Source organism: Helicoverpa armigera, chromosome 13 (genome assembly GCF_030705265.1).
Source record: "Helicoverpa armigera isolate CAAS_96S chromosome 13, ASM3070526v1, whole genome shotgun sequence".
NCBI classification, from domain to species: Eukaryota; Metazoa; Arthropoda; class Insecta; order Lepidoptera; family Noctuidae; genus Helicoverpa; species Helicoverpa armigera.
Genome location: NC_087132.1, coordinates 4,311,715 through 4,334,895, shown reverse-complemented (window position 1 = coordinate 4,334,895; position 23,181 = coordinate 4,311,715). Strand labels below are relative to the sequence as shown.

Sequence of the window (23,181 nt, the reverse complement as noted above, 5' to 3'; positions counted from 1 at the left end):
AAAAAATCCGCCTTAGGGGCCATTAATCTTAAGGATAATGTAATCCAAGCATAAGGTCTTTAAACTATAGAATAGATAAAGTTCAGTGTGCGCACTTAAGTGACGGACTAGAAGTAAGTTGCCATTATAAGTATTCTTAAGTTGTTGAACAAACTTAGAAAGATAAAGCACTCGACTGCCTGGTTGCTAGTCAGACTTATAAAAAAAGGTATATCGCCAAACCCCTCTCAAATGTACTCATTATTAGGCATCCCAATTGTGGTAACAGGCAATTGACATATACCTATGTACATTGCCTGTTTCAAAAGTTAATTGAATCCAAACAACAAGTCAAAAGTAGAAAGTCAGGATTTTCTTAGTGTCAAAGTCTTATCCCACCTCGTAGTATTTTTGCCGAGATATTTCTTCCCATCATCGGATACTTAAGATGTTATGACGAAAAATGCCCAACAAGTCTATTAAAACCTGTAATCCATTATGTGTGATTTTAGTTGAATATGACAACAAAAACCGTCGAGGTCCTAAACTTCAGCTGCAAAGCTTTCTAAATTGATATTATGTTCCTTGATGACGCACTTAATAAATAACAAAAACCGCCCGTGTGACGTACTGAAGCCGCAACGAGTATTGCGTAAAATTGCCATCATGTACCGTGGAACGAGTAATATTAGGTAGGTAAGGCAAGTTCTGATTAAACCGTAAAAGAGATTGGTTCCTCGGCTGAGTGCTTTATCGTTGACGTTATGTCGGCAATTTGGTGTCGTCTCCCCCCGGCCCACGGCGTCTTGCCGGGATTTCTGCCGAACGAGTTACCTACGCATAAAAACCGAATGAACGAAATGAAAAAACTTCAATCGATACGAACGAATACTAATAGAGTGTCAAATTAAGCAGTGCACAATTTATTGAATGATTTCGTGAGTTATTCTCCGAAATGAATTCAGTCATTTGTTCAGTCTTATTCAATGAAACGAAGGAAGCAGTTTTTAAGGAATGACCTGGCATGTCACGACCCATGGTTTGGCATGACGCGACCCATGGCTGGCATGGCATGGAGGTAGGACAACTTATTTATAATTAGGGTTTCGAGGACTTTGCTAACTAACTTTTGGTGCAGTAAAAGACAGAGGGCTATAAAATTCCCGTGAGAAGCTAACTATAAGGATAATTACGAAAAGAAATGAAGTCGGAACAAATAACGCATCATTTCTTGCATATAAAAAAATATATTCCCACCGTATTAAAACTGAACCATAAAAGTGTTTTTTAAAATAAGTGCTCAGTGGCGGTACGCGGCGGGCGCGGGGAGGCACTACGGTAGGCACTTGGCACTTGCAGTAAAAACATGCTCAGATAAAACAGGTGGTGGCTGATATATGGGTCCGCATTGGCGACCGAACTGCAGCTGTCCCGGCCGCGCACCTACCGCTCTTATGCATGCACCCACTTATCAAATCATTATTTGTACCGAACTTCAGGATTTTACACGGAATTTTCTTCGAACTTTCGAGTTTTGTATAAATCTCTTGGATAACTTTGCGATGTGAGTGTTGAATTTGTGATTTGTACCTCACTGTTCTGAGTCATTTAATTTTATTTATTATCGTGACTGCGAGCATTAAGAATTAGAAGGAATAGAAATAAATGGAAATTAATTCCATCAATAAATAATAGAAAAATGTAAATTCAACCTCGGTATGAATTGGGTGTTTGTAAAGGATCGTGACCTATGTATGCGCTTGTTTATGGGGCAAAGGCACACAGTGCAATGCCAGCTTATATTACGCCTAATACTAGAATAAACGTTCGCACATAACAATAACTTTGACATTTTGTAGCGTTTCTGTTTGGTTAGGTAAGATTAAAGGTTGGGAATACGCGGCGTAATAAATGCATATTTATTGTAAGCTGGTTATGTAAAACACCAATTTTCCTTAAAAAGTTAGTGAGGCGAACATTTGTTGTAACAATAACGACGTACTTAAGGGGGACTATCATGTTCCTGGCTGTATGTTAATGTCCAGTAGTGAATTGGACCTCTCCGAGTCCCGTAATAAACCGCAAGTGCCGGCCTGGGGGGTTGTATTGTCATAAGCATCACGGTGGCTGCGCGCATCCTGTAGATAAAATCCCGCAGTCTTCTATACAACACCTCGGAGCTCGCCGGAAATGATAGGGTGGTCTCAACGCCTAATGCTATTTACCTGTTTCATTTGACCTGTTCTCTCTGCGTGAGTGTAAAAAAAATACAAAGCGGACCACCAATGAACCAATTACTAGTCGATTCTTTATTGTATGCAGTTCAAAACTTTACAAAGAGAAAACATTTGCTTTCGAATAAAATCGAATGAAAGTTTGAGAAAACATTTGTCTTGCTACGTGTAAGTGCATTATTTTAGCACAAACAAAACGTTATCAGTGCACCGTTAGTGGAACAAAGCGACCGTTGCAAATACATATATGTGAAACGTGCCTTAAACAGTTCTAAGTGTGTTTGTAATGTTAGGCACGTTCAAATAAATCTGGGTCCAGTTGAAAATCTGCACCGCGACTCTGCGGTGAATAAATCTTGTAAAATATGTTCGAAAAATACGTAACATAATATTTTCATATAAGCAGGTACAAATATGGCAAATAGCATTTACATATTAACATAGTTACACGGTTTATTTATATACCTACAAGTCAATAAAAATGCAACAAATGAACAAGTGAAAATAAATTATAACATAATCCACGAAAATTAAATAAATAAAATTAATCTTAGATAAAAACTTTTTTCTTCTTTTCATTTTAAAGACCTAAGGAGTCACTGGCCGAAAGACGCGAAAAAATCCAGGATGCCATATTCTTAATAAAATAAAAGCGTTTCTTTTTTTATGAATAATGGCATCTTAACATTTTTTTTTGAGGTATTCCAGCCTGAATGTGTTGATTTTCTAATTTTAGGTAATGAAAACTTTTTGTAGTCAAGTATTTTTTTTATATTTTGTACTCTGTTTTCATAGGTTCTCTATGGTTTATTTTTATAACTATCTGTTTTAGTGATGGTTTTAGTTTATACGACATTTTTACGTTGCAGTTAATCTCATGAAAGTTAAATGTCTATTATAGTTATAATTACCGACTAAAGTTGTTACCCTATTTAAACCTAGCAAAGTAATATCGTGTTGACCGTATTAAAGGGCATTACTTCAAATATCTAACCATAACAACGGGTAAATAGAAGGTTTACGAATGTCGCGTTATTTACCAGTTATACTTATTTATCGATCGCGTGCACCATGAAACATCAAGACGAAATATACAAACGCTATTCACTTAAATCAAACATAAAATATGCTAACAAAAGTTAAACGATCGACTTATGTAACATGTTGAAATGAATCACAATGCAAGAAATATCGATCATAGAAAAGTTTTGACCGATTTTGTTCGCTGTTGACAGAGGTTGAATAAAAACAGTTTGACAGCCAACCAAACCGCACGCGAAGACGAAGAAAGAAAATATTGAATGCCGCTTAAGGTATGGAGTAAATAGAATAAAATGAGACTTTGAAGTTGTAGCCTGTACATCTGAGAATGTAATAAAGAAACTGCAGACGATGCAAGCAAGTTTCTCGCTGATTAGAATGGTGAGTCCAGCTTTTTTTGTACCTAATAGAGACAAAAACGCGCTGACGTGTAACTAAATAAGGTTATCATGTGAAAAACCTAGTTGCACACATAGCGGGCTAGCGGAGAGGCGCGTAAGCTCTAGCGGGGTCAGTGACCGCGGACCGGTCGACGCGTGATCCGCGTCTTCCACTGCGTCCGACACAACTGATAAGCTCGTTCAATACTGTTTGCTATTTTATTAACCTACGACCGTTTACGTTAATGACCGTACGGCGCTAGTGCCTCCGGAACCGGCTTCGAAAGTTCCTACAAACTAATACACCGTGGTAGTATGCATCTGTTATGCTGATCTGGCGATCTAGTCTTTTCATAGCTATCCACTAGCTAGACTGTAGATTACGAGATCACTACAACAGTTTTAGAATAGAAATTCCTATACATTGTGCATTTTTTTATACTAGTGAGAATTATAGTACCGAGCTCCCCCGTGAAAGCTTCATAAATATGGTACGTACCTATATGACGAAAAGGGGAATAAGTTTGTGTTTATATTTTGGCAGATATCATAAGTCAGCAGAACCGTCGAAGGGCTCTTTGAATGTTGAAACAATAAACTATCCTAAAATAACATAGGTAAGTGAATGTCTGTCTTTCTCGACCTCTCAGCATTCTTAATAAAACAGTATTTTCGTAACTTAAGACGACGTATTTACTGGAACCTATGCGTATAAAATGGCTAAAATATTGTGTCATTAAGTTTCGTAAACAAGCTTCCCACTTTAAAATTTCATGCAAAACTTGCCACTAAAATTATAGTTTTATAATATTCCCGTAACATAAACGTAGTCGTGGGAGGTCGCTGTAAATACCATTTAACAGGTATTTACATTAGGGCTTTTATGAGATAATAGTGTTACCGTTTTTACCGTATTACATAAGTGAGGTGGTTCGTACGTAGGCGATGCTTTTACAAGGACATAATGAGCGTGTAAACAATGGAAATGTGCATGTGGGAACGTAAGTAAGTTATCGTGTAGCCGGTCGCGGATGGATGCGTAGGCGCCCGCCTCGCGTCGGCATTCAGTCGCTTGACACAGCTGTTAGGGCAGGCTATATACCTCGCACAATGAGGCTGCATTACGCACTACATAATGCATACTTGTAACATGACATTGTACTGATCTCAAGATGTATGAGCTGCTATATTGTGCGCCTGATGATTCACTGGAGCTTACATGTGATGGCGTTTATTTATAGCCTTTCTCATACAAAGTTTGTTGGGTATAAGATCATGAGATATTCAAATAATAAAGTTCGTTTATGTGTTCATCGGAGTTCAAATCTGAAATAACTTTTATGAAAACACAATTATTTTGTCACAATACTTTTTATTGCGAAATCATTTTATCCAATGGCGTACGAAGTTAATCAACTGCTACATTTACTTTGAATAAATAAACTAATTTAGCGCACATAACAACGTGTATGCACAACATTAGCAATCAAAGGAATATAAATGTGATCAAAGATATTTCGGAATCGGATCGAATTCTTTGATGATACGTTAAATGGCGTAAATACGTAATCTACCAGTAACTAGAACAGTCTCGTAAGCACAGTCTCACTATTTATATTAATTTCTTGTTTATCCTAATACTTGTTGCTGACAAAAAATTCCTCGAGTAAAATTACTGCAGTATACTTTTCCACTTTTACTAAAGCTTACTAAATATATTTACTACCTAAGTCTTACGTAGAAAAAAGTGTAATTTATAAGCAGGATGTAAGTTATACCAACCACGTCCTGCCACCTGACGTTATAACGCATGACTTAATGACCTATTAGCTTATTACAGACCCAGGAAAGTTATAATTAGCACCACCAAGGACATTACAGGGCTTTTTAAATATTCATGTTTATGTACTGTGGCGCACTTGGAACTGTACTTGAAAGTTTAAGTATAATCATATAATTATTATGTTACATTAAACTACTGATTCTTATTTCGTAAAATGAAGCCAAAAATGGGTACGAATTCTCACACCTACGATATATGTAAATGAGACTATGTTACTAAAATATAATAGTGTACAATTTGTCTTATAAGGAGTGGTCGGTGAACGATTTGGAGCCAGTACTTACGTTTAAGGCAGATTGATTGTACTACTAAAGCGTCGGCGGCATATATTTACATGCCATTAGGTAAAAATCAATTTAGGTCAAGGTTTATAAGATGACGCAAGCTTAAACATTTTTGTTGGTAAATAGGAATATTTCATAAGCAAATATGGTTGTTCACTCAAATGCTTCTATAAATGGAAATTAAAACACCGGAAAGCAAGAAAGCACGATGTGAACTTTTCCGTTTTTGTTGTTTACTTAATTGCTTACGCATTGGTTTTCAGCATGTTATCCTGAGCTTTTCCTCTGGGTTGTATAAATAATGTGATTTAATACCAATTTATCACCAAATTTTATATTTAATATCAATAAAAATATTACAATTACATAAATGGCAACAGATTGTTTAACTCATATTTTGTTAAAATGATACAATATCAAAAATAGTGAAAATGCTCTTACAATGAAGCATTATCTTTTCAAGTCCCAGTTATAAAACGAATAAGTACCTACTATCAGTTACACAGAACAGTCTCGCAGCAACTTTTCTCTGTTCAATTTCATAAAACAGGAATAAAAACTTAAAGCATTTAAAAACTATTGGAGTGGGGTTACCTCTCGGCGTAATCTAGATCTGATCGCAGATCTGCATCCAGTGAGGAAGCGAGGAAGGCGCCGTCCCAAGATACCTAATTACTTACCGATAATAATTGGATTCCCGGTACCGCTCAGATAGTTTAATTTATTGCCCGGAGATTTACATCTATGTATATTAGAATAGATGTTTAATTCATGTAGATGTTTCAAATGATGTTGGAGAAAGTCTCGAATAGGCTTCTTACGTTTACAAATTCACTTGTAGTCTTTTAATTTTCTATCAACTCCTAGTTGTTTTGACTAGTGGTCACAATTATATCAATTTGCACCAAAAATGGTCAAAATTGTTATCGTAACGTTTATGTTTGCTCGATCAAACTCAAACTTCATTTAGTATGGGTATCCAACCTACACAAAACATGTTCTTCCAATTGATTCCGCTGTATTTTGAGATGTGGGAATCTGAGATGTCATAATAATTTGACTGTAATACTTGTCAATCGAAATTATGTGACTGTTGACCCTGACAATTACGTAAAGATCATGGTGGTGGCCTTTTGCGTGATTAATTATAACTAGGTAAATAGACAACAAAGTGACAGTAATTGTATGTGCGCACTGTGTTTACCTTGAAGCTGTGACAAGTCAATTCACACTTTAGTGACAATAACGATATGTCTTCAGTAGGATATCAATTTTCCGGAATTGTGTTGTAGCATTATATCATTATTTTTTATATTTTTGAATTATTTGTAACTAGGCATTGTTCCTATCAATATAGTAAGACAAAAAAATAAAAATTCAGATTTTTCAATGTCAGCATCATGGAGTTAGATTATAATTTCTGCATAGATATTTTCGTAAAGGAAAATATTGCTAAAGAATAGTCAGCAGCAGGTGTCCGGACCAGCCACTTACCAACTATTCATAACTCTTGGTTCTGATCGCTTTTCCCACTTTCTAATAAAATATAACAATTAATTATATATTTTATGGCATCAAGAGTATAAGCAGGTTGAATTTCGAAATAGCATTATATGATTATTTACATCAAGGGCCACGTCGCTATTAATATTCTAAAGTGTATAAGGTAGGGCGAAGGGCGAACGGGTTACGCAAGCTCTTGAATAAATTAGTAATAGTTAGGCGAATGTTTGAAAAAAACTTGGGTAACATGTGCGGTGAAGTGTTGCTAAATATACATGAGCCCGAGAGCATTGTAGGCCACCATTGAAACGTGGTTCGATTTCAATTAAGTACGTATTTACCTGAGATAAAAATAAACATTTATGCTTTAGAAAACCTTTTCAAGCGTTCTCTCTTTCCATTTTTCCGGTTTACTGCCCGATTTAACTTTCAGCTCTTGCACTCTTATCGTTTACTTAATTCAGAACATAATAAGCTCTGCGTGGCTTTAGAAAACTCAATGAGCGCCATGTTACAAAAGCTCTTTTATTTAATCGTAAATGGCCATAATATTGATATATTTTTCTAGTTTTTCAAATACGTTTATTCAAATAGAAGAAGACAAGTCTCGTTACACAGACTGGGCAATCTCACCCTATCCATATAATTATATAACCAGGAAACATTAGGCAGGTACGGCAACCCTCCGCGACAAATTAGCAGTATCGCGGCTACCTCACCTTTGCACTGTCGAAGTTAAAATATTAAAAAAGTCACTTAGCAGTAACAGACGCGCCCTCTTTGCGCCGCGCCTTCCCTGTGCCCATTTACCTCTCCCTCGGGAAATGACACACACAAATACGTATAACAAACATGATTTTATCAACAATTAAACATAATTCTGTAAGTGCTTTGGGAACTTTACTGAATTTAACAGCACATAATGTTCGATGTTAAACAACGAATAACTAAAGTGTCTTGGCCAATTTATTCATATCGTGAAGATACTTTTTAATGCTGAAAAACCAGGAAAGTGCGTGTCGGACTCGCCCACCGAGGGTTTCATGCCTATGATCATTATAATAAATGGTTGAGGAATCGATGTTATAGGAACATTATTAATATTAATCATTATAAATAAATAAATAATGAGTTGGAAAACGCTAGTAAGTATAAAATAACATAACAACGCCACACGCCAGTACCGACGATGTCTACTCTCCACAGTTAATGCAGATGGATCTACTTACGTACACTGCACTGATTCTACATTTTCAGAGTATTTTAGTCCAAAACAAATTATTCATTCGCCCAGTGTACATTTTCTAATAAAGCAAGAGTATTCTAGTCGGTAGTGCAGCCGCTAAGTTCACCGCGAATATCATTATCGGCATAAACAATCGTTATCCGTCTCCCACGGAACTCGGTGCATGTTTTTAAGTGTGGGCCGGGAAGCGCGTCGCCGCATCACCGGTGGAGTGGAAACTGCGTAATGAAGATGAATGTGACAGTAAATGAATGTTCAAGAATTACGATTCAAAATAATAACGTAAGATTTGACGTGTGATCATACAGACACGTATTTTTATAATAAAGCATACGTGAAACATCAGATTTAATACTAAAATGAAAAATATCATATGATTACGAATGACATTTGTTATGAAAGCGTTCCTCGAGCCAGCATGAAGGACATGTTACGAGACAGGTTTTGAGTAAAAACGTGGATGCTCGGGATAAACACGAAAAAGTTCAAGTTCTGAATTTTCGCGGCGCAGATCACATTTACTATGTACAAACTAAGTTACATTCATACATAATTTCCTAGTATATGTACAGGAATAGAGGTAACACTTTAGTTAAAAAAGTGAATGCTGGGAAAAGATTGTCGCGGATGGAAAACAAGGAAGCCCTCGCTTTGCTAGAGGGAATCAATTATTAAAAGATCCTCTCTCTGGCTACGGAGCGAAAGAAAATCCTTAAATACCTACATATGCAGGTCTACATTTTGGGTGTAACATTACATAGGATAATAGAATTATTCAACGTATGTTAGATACTAAAATAAAATGCATATTATACAGGAGCTTAGTAGGATAGGAATTACAATAATAATGTTTGAACTATAAGCCCAATAACGTATGAACGCTTATTGCTGGTTACTTAACAAACAATCACATTATCCAGCGGCGTCGGATCGATGCTATTTATTCCAGCTTCGCAAATTGAAATGAAAACTGCCTCAGATACGCCTGCGGATTAACTTCCAAGCTCATTTCAAAGCTTTGCCCCTAATCAGTGAAGTTAATTAATGTCTACGTCGATTCAGTCTTAGGGCTGCGTCTGATAACCTGAATACCCTTGTATCCGTAGCCACAGCGAGATTCAGCCATCAAATATTCACGTGTGGAGGTATGGTTGCCGTTTTACTGCCTCTCCCCCCCTCCCTCACCTCTCATCCTCCTGAAACCCCTCGCAGGCCCGCTCGCGCCCTCAAACGACCCTGTCTGAAACAACTGAATGTGCTAAAATCAATAACTGTTGTTTGACGACAAAACTTTTACTCTAGACGTTGAGCTATTAACAACAAAATTAGTGCTCACTGAAAAAATGCTACAATTTATTATGCATCATCACAATATATAAACAAACGAGTATCAACGGCTTCTGGTACCTACTTGACTATTATAAAACTACATAATAATAACGATTATTCTAACAATAAAAGTAATGTCCGCACAACGTGCTCTTGAGTGCAAAAAGGGAGAATTAAAGCTCTGTCGAGTTATTGTGGAATAAATGTAACATAAATACCGTTCCATGGTGCTGTCGTCGTCCCTTTAAAGTTCGCTAAATACTGCAATGACGAGTTAAGGCCCCTCGTCGAAACTCAATAAGAAGTATAAGAACCGCGACTGAGCCCGTCACAAATTATTATACCCACTCCCTGAATAAAGTTCAAGAGAACGTTTTCATTTATAGATGCTCAAGCGGACATCAACACGAGTTATTTACACCACTGAAAATGGTGAAATTTGAAATGTAACCTACATTTTACGTCGGTGAAGCGTTACCTCTTAGTACGTTATATTGCCAAGTGAAATGTGCTTGAATTTTGAAATATAGAATCCTTATTTTTAACTTTCATTCCAGCTTTCACTGCACATTTTTTATGTTTATATTACCTATCTAATAAAAATATTGCACCATGAGTTGAGAGAGTTCATTTAGTTTTGGTGCGGGGTTTCAATTTTTCCTGACTCGAGAGCCGACCCGCCACCCCGCAAAAGAGGCCCTAGAAGTTGGTTAGGTTAGTTGCCTCGGCCCATAGAGTTCTCAAACTACTACAGACCGAGCCGGCCCAAAGCAATGAAACCCCGGCAACCGGCCTTTATATGGATCCGCAAAAAAATCTCTATAGCGCGATTCAGAAACTGGCAGGAAAAGGACAGCGCCATCTAGTTTACCCTATAGAAATCAATGTTCCGGCTCTTGTTTTTTGGCTGACCATTTAGAACTACCACTTTTTATGACAAGCGGCTATTTATGGACTATTTAGCACCCTTGGCCAGGTAGTCCCATTGATAAATGGGATGTTAAACTTTGCACTTTGTATTGATAATGGTTAAAATTAAAGTTAAACTAAAGTCGTATTCAGTTTAAATAAAAAATACATATCCAATCCTACTTATATTATAAATCCTACTTGTATCATATAAGTAATTTAATTACAATTTGAATAATATACCTATGTATGTACCGTCCTTTTTTATAAACTTGCTTTCTATGTGTTTCTCTGAGTAAGAATTGTAGGATAAATTATTAGAACTGCCTTAAAAAGTACAAAAAAAATATGCTTTTATATTTAACGGCAATGGTTATTTACACTAATCTTGATATTGGCTTTACAAAAGCTATTATGTAAATTAAATCAATTTCGAAAATTGCGTGTGGGAAATTATTCTCGTTATAAAAAAATAAATAATTGTTTTGCAATTACTTTTATTCGTACACTTTTGAAAAAAAAGGGATTGACTTCTTTTATAAAAACGTACACTAGCTATGTATAGGTTATGTGGTCGTGGTTTGCGCTAGCTTGTACAGGATGGGCTTGTGGTTAAGATATGTCGACATCGACCGTCCCCCCGCTAAAAGAAACAACTTCATTGAAACCTAACCGCTCCACCATTTCCTCTCTCAGGCAACATCCTTCGTAAACAACTTTTTTCTTAACATACATTATGCTCTGTATGCCTACATATTTATTGGTAGTGAATGAAGTTTACCTCTTTGTTTGATAAGAGTTTATTCATAAAAAAATAAATAATATTATATACCTATTTATTTACTAAACGATTTTAATACATGTTATGTACCTATTTTTATTAAATTTAAACTTTCGAAATGTCCATCGCTCTCCCAATACTTACGATTAGCGATCTATCACAGCGGAAATTTGTTCTCTTATCTCGTGTCTGCAAAAATTCGCATTAGCTACCCTCTATCTGCCGTTACATGGAAATTAAAATCCTGGTTCGTCGGAATAAAACGTGCTGTAATAAAAGTAACGAAATGGACAATCTGGTATACATCTGTGTATGTTTGGTAATTATGTAGCTTGTGTACGTAAAGACTCGATAATGCCGAGCAATTTCCGCTCGAAACACAATCAAACCGAGTTGTAATTGAGTTTAGTTTGCATCGAGTATCTGCTGTTTGAATTTTGGCGTTATAAGCAAGTGTGTAGTGAATTACATTAACTTGATTTGGTATTCAAATCTCGGTACCTACATAAATGTATCATTTGTGATTGCTTTTCTCTTCATTCAGTGTTCAGTTGCTCACATTACGAGGAAATTGTGAATTTAACGAAAATACATACAAGATATATCCATTCAGTCATTTCAAGACCGATAACTCGTAAACAACTAAGTGAGTATATAGTTCGTAATAAATAAGACAAAAAAAATAATGAGTCCGTTATTATAAGCACTTTATGCTTTACAATAAATGAACGTCCATTAATCGCATTTCCTAAAATAGCGATCATATACAGCAAACAGAACAAATTAATTAGTAAACATGCGACGTACAAACAAGAACATCGTTTTGAGGGGGGTGTTTGCGAGGCCCCGGGAGCTGGTGTTGCGAGCTCGCAGCTAGTGGCCGCTGGGGTCTGGTCGCCAAGCAAATATTCCCGGCGCATTCCCCGCTTCCTTCCTCCCCACTTTGCACTGATAAAACTGAAATTTAGTTCACATTTCGAATTGAAACTCACCAGATTATTTCGCATGTTGAAATTTGATATTGGATTATGTGAAGCTGTGGTTTTACTAGTTGGGTCGATATTGAATATTATTGTGACTATTTCGAAAATGTTTGCTGTATTTTGTATGCTGCTTAGAAAAGGATTCAAAATACTTTTTATCCAAGTTCAACTTTTGTATCTACTGTAATGTTTAACTGAATCCGCGTTCACATTGAGCATGCAGGATTATGCAGTGACGTCACAATACCGCTACGAGCGTAGGCTGAACTAGCTTGCCTTATGAATCCATCTCCTGCTTGGCACAGAAACTCTGTCTAATCCATTTGTCACCTACAGCAACAACGGAATATCTAATTAAAGCACAAATTATAGTTAATACTGTGCAATTATGTCTTTCCATCTTGACCTCCTTTTTCCAATAGCAACAAAGTCTTAAAATAAATTCATATTATGATCATTTAAAGATTCACGGCTTTATGACCGTCATTACAATAGATGTCAGGCATTCTGTAATACTTTAATATCTATCCGTCATGCTCGAATGTAACGGATTGTAGCTTTGGCATTTAGAAAGAGTATTACAACTGAATTATCTCCATAACCGTATTCGAGACAAACCGTTCTAAGGATTGAAATAACTCTCAAATGAGGGGTGCTCTATGTTTCATAATCGCGTTACGAAAATTTCCGGACAAAAGTACAAGAATTTTCACGAGATTCGTAGATATACCTATGTAGGTGGAGTAACGTCATTTTACTCTCGGAAAGCGAAAACGTAACCGTAAATTACATTTATTTAGAGCAGTATCTGACTTGATTTATTCCCTTTTTATGGTACTTAGCACATTCACGGCGGAAGAAAATGTATACCTGTGAAAATGAAAAGAAAAATGTGAAATTTATTTTTGAGTCATTGTGGTAGCCCTGTAAATCAAAGTTAATAATAATTTCGGTAGGAGCATTGTTGTTATTTATCTTATATCAGGTTTATTTTCAGCCTTCATAGCACTCTTATAAATCGAAGACTTTAATCTGCTCTTAACAGAATTTTGACCATGTTTTGTCACTGAGACAGAAAAATTCAAAACATGCAAAATAAAATCGAATACGAGCTAACAATTGAGATAGGTATCTATTGATATCGGTATCGATACAGCACCGCAAACGGTTGCAAATAACTAGAACCATTGAGAGTGTAGTCGTTATTGTGTCATGTCGTTTTAGGATAAACTGTTCATGTATTCAAATAATGGTGGCATGTCGCGAGCTGGTGTAGTAACGAGTAGATATGGGCAACATGGCCGCGGGAGGCCGTGTCGAACACCCCTCGATGATTAAAACCAGCCCAGTTGATTACGTTGCATGTTTCTACCCTTTCACCCGCGTATGAATACCGACCGATAGGTTTATTTAGGTTAAATATGTTTCGCATATTTTTTTCATAACTGCAAGAGGAGTAACTTTTTAATATTTTTATTGGTAACTTTTAAAAAGTATAGCTGCTATCATAGCTTGCACCATATAAGGTGACAATAACTACCTTTAATAATTTTCTTAACTCTCCAGTATTAAAAAAAAACACCGGAATCTTTTTTTATAAATTGGGTACGAATACGCAAACAATGTCCCCAGCACCTTAAAATTTTGCCTACCACAAGTATTGCCCTTGCCATTATGTACTTTTTACCTTTTTGGTGAAACCACTTCCTTAAGTGAATTCATTCAACCCCCATGGTCTTAGCCGATTTTAATAAATAATCCATTTGAACTGAACTTTAACAGAGTTCCTCTTACAAATACACAAAAATCAGTAGTGAACCAAACATACATTTTAAATAGAATCACATCAAAAGCCAACAGATTTGGGTCACCAAAAAAAGAAAACACGTTACCTTAGATAAACACAGCGATTGGCGAGCACTCAATCGACGTGTTTATATTAAAGGCTTACAATAACCAGAAGGCGGATTACGTCGACCGAACTAGATCATAGCCATAAGCCGCGATGTTGTGCGGTGATTACCATGAACGTCGGGGTAATCAATTGATTCGCGAATTGTGGTACGCGCAGTATCAAAAGATTCATAAGCCGATACAGGAAACGGCGCGATTAAGCTGAACGGAGCGGAAATTACGCGCCGCCGGCAGCCGTCTCCGAATCTAACAATGCACGATATTGATCACATCACTACCTACCTACATGTTGTATACTAACTCAATGTTGATTGCTGACGGAATGTGCTCCTGACGTAGCTATTTGTTCGCAGGCTGCGCCGCCGTGGATTATATCCAGATCAGTTTTTAAGCCTTCTGTTTGCTGCGCTCAAATCTGTGGCGTTTAATGTCCCTCAATCAGGACTTAACTACTTTGTCGCAAGTAAACCCCAATTAAGCTCACGTTGAAAAATGAGAGAACACATCGTGAAAAAGGATTAACCAAAATTCGTGCCCGAAAAGTCTGAAATGAATATAATTTAATTATTTTGGGTCAGATATATTAAGCCGGTAGCTCGGCAGTAAAGAAAATTAATATTTTGCAGCTGAACGCCTCCCCGGTAAAATATTTTATACCGCACTCGTTGTGTCCACCGCAGACTGTCCAGGAGCAATTTGATTTCGCCAGCTATTTCATTTTCTTCGTTAAATTAGCTGATGAAACAAAGTTTATATTGCGGCGCGTAAGCGCTTAGTCGATGAACTCGGTAATAGTTTTGTGCTTTAGATAGGAGAATGCATTTAAGTACGTAATAGTGATATGGTAGGACATCAATCACATCTGCGGTGGGTGTCGAATGCGACGACGGAGCGTGCCCAACGATTTGATGTGTGACGCTTCCTTAGATCGCTCAGTACCATTGAGACGTTTTTGATTGCATTCCCGACATTCCTCGGCTCTTAGACCCTTTAGACTGTGAGCGATCTCAGTTTAAATCGGAATTTAGATTGCATGTTAAGGAGGCCGGTGGTTTTTTTGAGAAAAAGGGGAGTCGTCTATTGAGATTCCGAAGCGGCTGACTGGGTGGTAGCTAGCTGTGCTTTACTTCCTGAATAGCTAGTTTACGTGTTAATGAGGTTCGAAGTAATTTACTGCAAAGTTTTAATTGTTTTCAGGGGCCTTCATTTCGGTGTCGTTCTGATTGACGTTAGATTAGAATAATACTTAAAGTATTATATTTGGGGAGCAGTCGATGGATCTAATATGTAGGTGACATGACGAGAACGTCCCGACGTAGCCTAGATGCGGCTGCGTCTGCGGCAACACGCCAATCAATCATGGCGGCCGCTGACAGAGGCAGCTGCTGGCGACGCGGCACTACACCCGACGTCATTAACTACTGGTCGCAAACAAGCGCTGATTAAATAAACGCACACTAACTAACACGCCACATGATGTCCCTATAGATACGTATTTCATTAACAACCCTTTGAAACGAATGAAAATAACTCCACTTTATGTATTCCATTCATCATATAATTAAGAGCTTATTTAAATAAATACCACGTCTCCAATATAATTGAAGTACTTTAATCTCATAGTGGTCGTAACATATATTCCACAGTGTTGTTTACCTCGACTTATGATAATTAGGTAGATGGAACTTTAAAAACTTTATGGAATGTATTATTTCAAAATCATAAAAAAATAATATTAGGTACCTACCTACATAAGAAGGTTTGCTGCTACCTTCTTATGTAAAAAATATATGTATGCCATCTGTAACACACAATGGGAACTATCTGAAAAAGGAAATCATTTAAAAAAAACAACTGCAAAAGTATAATTATTTATCGGTTATCTTCTTTGCACATAGCACATTCAGGGACATATAAATATGTATCATTATAATATGTGGACTGTGAAACTGATTGCGTTACCGGATACCTATTTCTAGTTTATTATGTTTTTATCATTAAACATACAATGGTTGAACGCTTATTTCACATTTAAACTGAAAACTACATACTCAGGATCGTAGCTATGTAAATAGTCAAAGGAGTTCAAAAGAGGCAGCGATGGTGTTTAATTAAATACACACGTTATATCATATTGATAGTTTTAGGAGTTTAATCTTCCTTTGCTGGTAATAAAGGAACCGCAATATTCTTAATTAAATTATAGAGGTCAAAATGAAATTTAACTGAGAGTAGGTGGGGCAGGCAAGTGACAGAAGCACGTGTAGATCGATCATAAGGTTAAGCAACGCTTGACGCAGTCACTCCATGAATGGGTAACCACCTTACCAGCTTTGCCAGCCATTACGGATAGTCTAAAACTAGAAAGCCTAAAAATTAAAAACTACTCAGATATTTTTTGTGATTTTCTATACCTAGGTCACAACGCTCCTGTACCATAAGACTACTTACTGTAAGTCTACTATTTATTTGTAATTGTACATAAACTAATTGGTGAATTTGTTTGTTGCAGAGCGAGGCGCCTGGCGGTGGTCGGATGCAGCTCGCACTGGTAACGTATCCACTTGACTTCGTTACTCCCTCCAAACTATCCCTGATTCGCTCCACTCAACTACTTTGGCTCGGTGCCTCTCCACTAATTATATACTTCCACTTAAATAACATTTTTTGTATGTAAGTCAAGAAACTGGTTCATTGCTTTATAAGTTTTCTTGAAGTTCGCAAAAAGTATACGCTTTTTGAAAGGGCTGATTACTTTCAGATTAAAAAGTCAACAAAACTGGTCAGAAAATCCTTAACCAATTACCTACCTATTGTTAGTGGTAGTGCAGAAGCGAGGCTTACAGGGCAATTTATTTATACATGCCACTCATTTCATTACACAGAGATAAGGGTCTTGTGAATATTTGCGCTCAATTTGGCACATTTATGTTTTGGCATTGAGTGACGTGAGTAAAGAGCACTGGCCGAACACAAATCTGTCTTTATTTATAAATGGAAAAGTCAGCCGTAAAATCAAAACAACAGACGTGTGCATGCAACTTTGAGCAAGAACATCCGCCACATTCTATGTATAGCAGAGCCTTACATGCACATATGCAATTAGAGTCGGGTATCATAGTGCCAATAACAACTCGCCCAAACTAGTAATTGGCCGTAACTGCAGCCCCAGTGTATAATTGGTCGGAATCAAGTTGGCCGCGTGCGGTATCCGTTGACGTCACACTCGAATGCAAAACGCTAACTAGTGGCACTCAGCTCGTCTAACATGGACCCGCAAGGCTCACAATACGGGTGGGATGTCCCTCAACTCGGACGAGCTCAAATAATCGCGTTATCGTTGCGATATTCCCGAGAGCCACAGAGCGGGGGAGGCTGAACGAGTAATCCGCTTTGGTCGCGACAGCCACAACTTTGTCGATCGCTCTTCTGAATTCTCTACTTTAAACTTGCATGCCGCGACAAAAGAGTAATAAGATTCGTTCGCGGGTAACTTTCTTAAACCTTTAAACTCAAAGTTAGATTTTATTCGGTATAAGCACTAATACTTTGAAAAATGTTGGCGTTCGTGGCGACATAACTTTTTGAATAGAATAGCATGTACATATATTGAACACGTACTCGGCGCGTAAACTACGCGCACACGAGCCTCGTATGCTATCTCTACATTCATATTTGATTTACCTACGTATACATTGTATATTCGGGGAACAATAACAGCTTTGTATATTTTTTCTTTGATATTGATCACGAACGCTACAATATTAATACAATAATTTCGTTGGCACGATAGCACGAACAGTTGAAACTAAAGTTGACTTTACCTGTTCAGATAATAGGCTTGGGTCGCCATTAAAGTAAGGTCTCGTGCTTTATGATAAAGGGAGACAGTCATCGCATCGCGTCGACGACACTGCACGGACTCGCTTGCTGCATTATTTAACTGCATTCTGCATTTCACTGCTCGCTGTAAACTTTGTATCTGTAGTGCAGTGTTTTCGAATTTATGAAACGACACGTCTATTACAGTAATGCTACGTGATGTATCACTTTCTAACTTATTCTTGTGAACGTTTAACTGGTGTCAACTCAACTCGCATGCGCTGATACATCCACTCTTATTATACCTACTCCAAAATTTATCGACATCTATTTATTATAGGTCGGGTGCCTCAAACAGAAATAGTGATATGAAATGTCTATAAAACATAAAAGGCGGCGTGTAGTATTTTCGGTGAGAAAGTCATTTTACTGGGCGTCCCTTCCTGCGCCAACCCGACCGGTTCCCGTGTTCCATCACTCATTCCGGTCACGAAATAGCTGGATATGTGTGTAGCGTGTATCTACATGATATTTCACCACTACACACTCGCGAAAGGGTTCGCAGCGAAGCTGGAGAAAATAATCTTTTCTCTACACTACCTGCAAAATAATCACAGAACTGTCATCGAAAAGGAGTATGATTTTGTCTCCCTGAATACGTACCATTCCCTAAATCTATAGGTAACTTAGTATTTCTGTGTAACAGTATAAGAGGTTCTTTCAAGTTTATGATAATCTCACGGAAAAGAATCGTGAAAAACATTTCCCCTTCATTATTTTCAAGAACTCTAAAATGTAAATGCTTAATTTATTAGCGAGATGCGGTAACAAAGCTTCTTATTCTGAAAAATGTGTCTTTATATTTATTTGGGGTGTAGAAGGTATTCCTAAGATTTCCAGCAGTGGCTTGTAGTTTCTGAGTGCGCTAGTGGGTGTGTACAAGTGTAGTGATAGGCTTTCATGAGACGTTACCGGCTGGCAGCGCTCCACGGCGCGGGCTGGCGTGCGCTCGCTCCTTACACGTCACATTTGCTTTGTGTGTTGTTACACTCGGAATAATTTATAAAATTACGTGTGACGTTCTGTTTCGTTATGTTAAAATTTAATTAGGTCTCCGTTACGCGGTGTCCTGCGTGAGCGACGAACGCGACGCGACGCGACGCTACGAACGCGACGAACGCGATCAACTCAACGGCATGCCCTACATGCGGCCTATGTGAGTGTCTGCGGCGAGACGCGACGTAACGCGCACTTGATTTGAGGGCGACCAGATGCGACACCACGAACTATTCAAAAGTTTGTGGGACAAAAAACATAAACATTATAGAAAGCGTTTATTAGTACAAAGAACTGAAAGAATGTTGCTGTGTGTACTTTAAATATGAACTTTCAAGCAAAATTGTACTGTACTTCTCCATGATTTGAGAAGTAATGACCAAAATCACGTAGGACATTTGTCGCGTATAGCATCGCGTCGCATTACGTCGCGTCGTGTTGCGTCGTGTCGCGTCGCGTTCGTCGCTCACGCAGGACACCCCGTTAGACATTTAGGTTTGATTAGAATTTGAGTGAAGTAAAATAAGCGAAAAAATGGTTTTACTTTAAGTATATTTGATATCTACACATAAAGCTGTGATTATAGTAAAATACCTGCATGTCTCTTAATATTAAAACATTTAAAATAAATGTATGAAAATAAAGACTCATACGGCACAATTAAATGAGCGAAAGACGGGAACAAATATTTGCATTTATTCACAGAAACGTACTCGTCATGCCTTAACACAGCTTTAATCGCATCGACAATATATTCTTTGCACGCACAATGAAAAGATTTTCGAAATACGGCTTTCGGAGGGAGAAAAGCAAAATGTATTTTCTCTGCTCCAGATCTGTTACTATGTTTAAAAATATATAAATACAGTACGTTTCAAGTAATTCCCTGTTGTGTAAAACAAGAAGGGGACGTTTTAATTTTTTACATTTATCTTTGTCGCAATGCAAAACGATTGCACCTAAAAACTTTTTTGACATCTCTACAATTGAAATGTTCATCACGTTCTTTATTACCATTGTTACTTGTTATTATCATCATTTCAACTATAGGAACTGCTAATCATGGGCCTGCCCGATTGATTTTTAAAGGACCGCCCGGTTGGAAGCGGTCTACTTCCAGTGCCGCTTATTTAATTAACTGTTATTCCAATACTTTCAGTAACTTAACAGTAAAATTCATTAATGTGTTATCTATTCAACTATACCAGCAAATAGTTGCAATTTAAAGCTTTATGAAAATGCTTGACAGTGTCGTAGAATTTTCGTAGACGCGGCGTAGGCGGCGTAGCAACTCGTAGCGTCTCGTCTACACACCGACTTCAACACCTTTTCTAGCCTGTTAGAATATATGTTCATAATTATGAATTAAGTAGTTATTTTGTTAGTTAACATTGAAATGTAATAAATATTTATATTTATTTCATGATTTATGTACACATTAATACCTACATGACATTAGAAGGTACCTACTGGTTATTTCAAATGAAATCTCTAATTGCGTAAAATGAAAACCTGGCGAATACTACATAAATCCAGGGCTCGAGAGTTGAACTTTATTCCTTTGATTTTGGACCCTCCACACAACCAATTTGTTATATTTTGTTAGAGGGCGAGGGGGGAAACAGATAAATGAATAATAGCAATACGTTAACTCTCATGAGGCTTTGAAAAATAAGAGTTATCTTTACTTTATATTTATTTAAAAATAAAATATGTAATATTTTTAGACCTTGATCGAACTCTATTTTGGGAATATGAAACAGGAATATCTATCTACATAAAGTAGGTGCGCGTAGACGTCGTAGCGAGGGCCTACGCACGCGCCGCCCGCAACCTGTGTCACACAACCCTAATTATAACGTTTCGTAAAACATACATTTTAAAAGTATGTACATTCGAAACAAAAGCCTCTGTTACATTGTGTTATAAATAAACTTTGAATCATTTGATAAGCTACGGAAAAACAATATGACAATGTGGGTGAAAATATTTTCTGCATAGTCATCGAATCGGTAGCGTATTACGGAAGGTAATCAGTGCCGGTATAAACTGTGGCAGGGATCTGCTGTGATCAGTGACAGCACATTAAGGCGCATATTGCCAATATAAGAGCATGGAGCGTCAGCCGGCTCGGTGCCAGCGCCCCTCGCGCTTCACTCATAAACCTGTCTTTCAAACTCCATTATGATTCCTATAGAAAACATCGACAACCATGCAATTGTACAATTTTAGACTTTATGACCGAGACAACGCTTTTATTTATCATGCTATGCTAGCTACGACAGCTGGTATGTTATTCATTAAATACATAGTTTAAGCTAACGATACATAGGCATACTCTTGTCACATCTATTTAAGAATTATTGATATTTAATCATTCTAGTTTCAATATTAATTTTAGTTTTAAAAAATAATACGAAACACGGTTAAGATAAAAAGCTGTGATTAGGATTTGGGAAAAATGTAGACTATGGGTTAAGTAATTAGAATAGTAGCATGGTGATAGTGTAATATGAGCGTGGAGAGTATCGACATGCAGTGTGGTGGCGCGGAGGTCACGCCGCCGCCTCGCAGGGCCAGGCGGGCGCGAGCACGTGAGCTCCTCACCGGGGACCATTCATGTGCGAGGGCGGCGGCTTGCGCGCGCAGCGATCAATACGCGCTGGGCGCGGGCGGGCAGTGCCCGGCCCGCCGCGCGACGCCTCGCACGCGCCTCCGCCGCCGCGAGCCCATGACCGCCCTCCACAGATGACGGAGCCCGCCCGCACCCTACGAGAGCGCCGCACTGTCCCCGCACTCAGCACGACCACTCTCGCCGCGCGACCCCGCACTCGCTGTAACCGCGCGACGATAAGGTACGAAAATCGATACACGTCTCCGAGTGCCGCAGCATCCGCTGACCGCTCCGGCGGCCGCACGCCCGCCTCTGCCCGCAGCCCTGCTGGCCTGCTCGGGGCGAGCCTCCGCTGCTACCCCCCAGTACCCCACATTTGCCACGTTGTTCCATTATCACTTCATTTGTCAAAAACCATAATGTATTTAATTTGTATTTAACTTTTAATTCCTCTGTGAATACAATATGCAGATAAGTCACTACTTGTATCAATGATTAGGTACTGCAATGTCTTTTTGTGAAAACTAGTGTGGTCGAGGACAGGCGCAGTTATATTTTACTACGAAGAGTGTCGAAGCATTTCTCATTTTATAGGCGGGCTGATCTTCTGACAAAAAATACGTTCAAATTTTGGTGGTTTATACATTTAAGGTGAATTAACTTAGTAACCTTAACGAGAGACTTTGTGTAACGCACTGTATCAATATAATTTAGTACTTCTTCTAGATCTGTTTTACCCAGAGCATGTAGTGCACAAGCATGTGGCTCTGTTCCATTGAATAGTATCAAGGTAAAATAATGATTGCTCCTATTAAAAATATCTTTGAGATCTTAGACTAAACATGGTCAAAAAATATTTTTCTTAGAAAGTCCGGATAACCACTACTATGGAACGCAATTGGAATTCATTACAATTGTTCGTAGTGAATTTGACTATTTTCAGAATGAAGTTATTGTTGATTTCTGAACAAACGTTGTTTTTGTCCGATCAATTCTTCACATTACAGCTCGGTGGAATGTTTGGTGAATGGAGTAGACTATTTAATTTGTAATTTACCACAGTTAAGTCTGTTGTCATTAACTCAAACGTGGATATGTTGTTTCAGAAGTACAATCGTAAATGTAACGTCACCCATACAATTATCATAATTTTCTTAAAAAGACCTCGTGTCACAAAACAAAAATATATTCCTAGAAAACAAGTAAAAGCAAAGGTTCACTTTGTATCCCAAATAAGGTCGTTTAAGAAGCCAAGGGGGTGAT

General features: G+C 37.8%; 1 protein-coding gene across 7 annotated transcripts in view; it reads left to right on the top strand.

Moving 5' to 3' along the window:
• LOC110371612 (protein turtle) overlaps positions 1–23,181 on the top strand; it is a 56,121-nt gene that overhangs the window by 17,585 nt on the left and 15,355 nt on the right. For 6 of the 7 annotated variants that reach the window (XR_002429292.3, XR_007510992.2, XM_049840757.2 and 3 more), the window contains exon 2: positions 16,939–16,977. The gene's annotated coding sequence lies outside the window, so the exon portion shown is untranslated. Of the gene's footprint in view, positions 1–16,938; positions 16,978–21,968; positions 22,160–23,181 lie in introns of those variants that run through there. The other variant, XM_049840756.2, reaches the window with a different exon arrangement.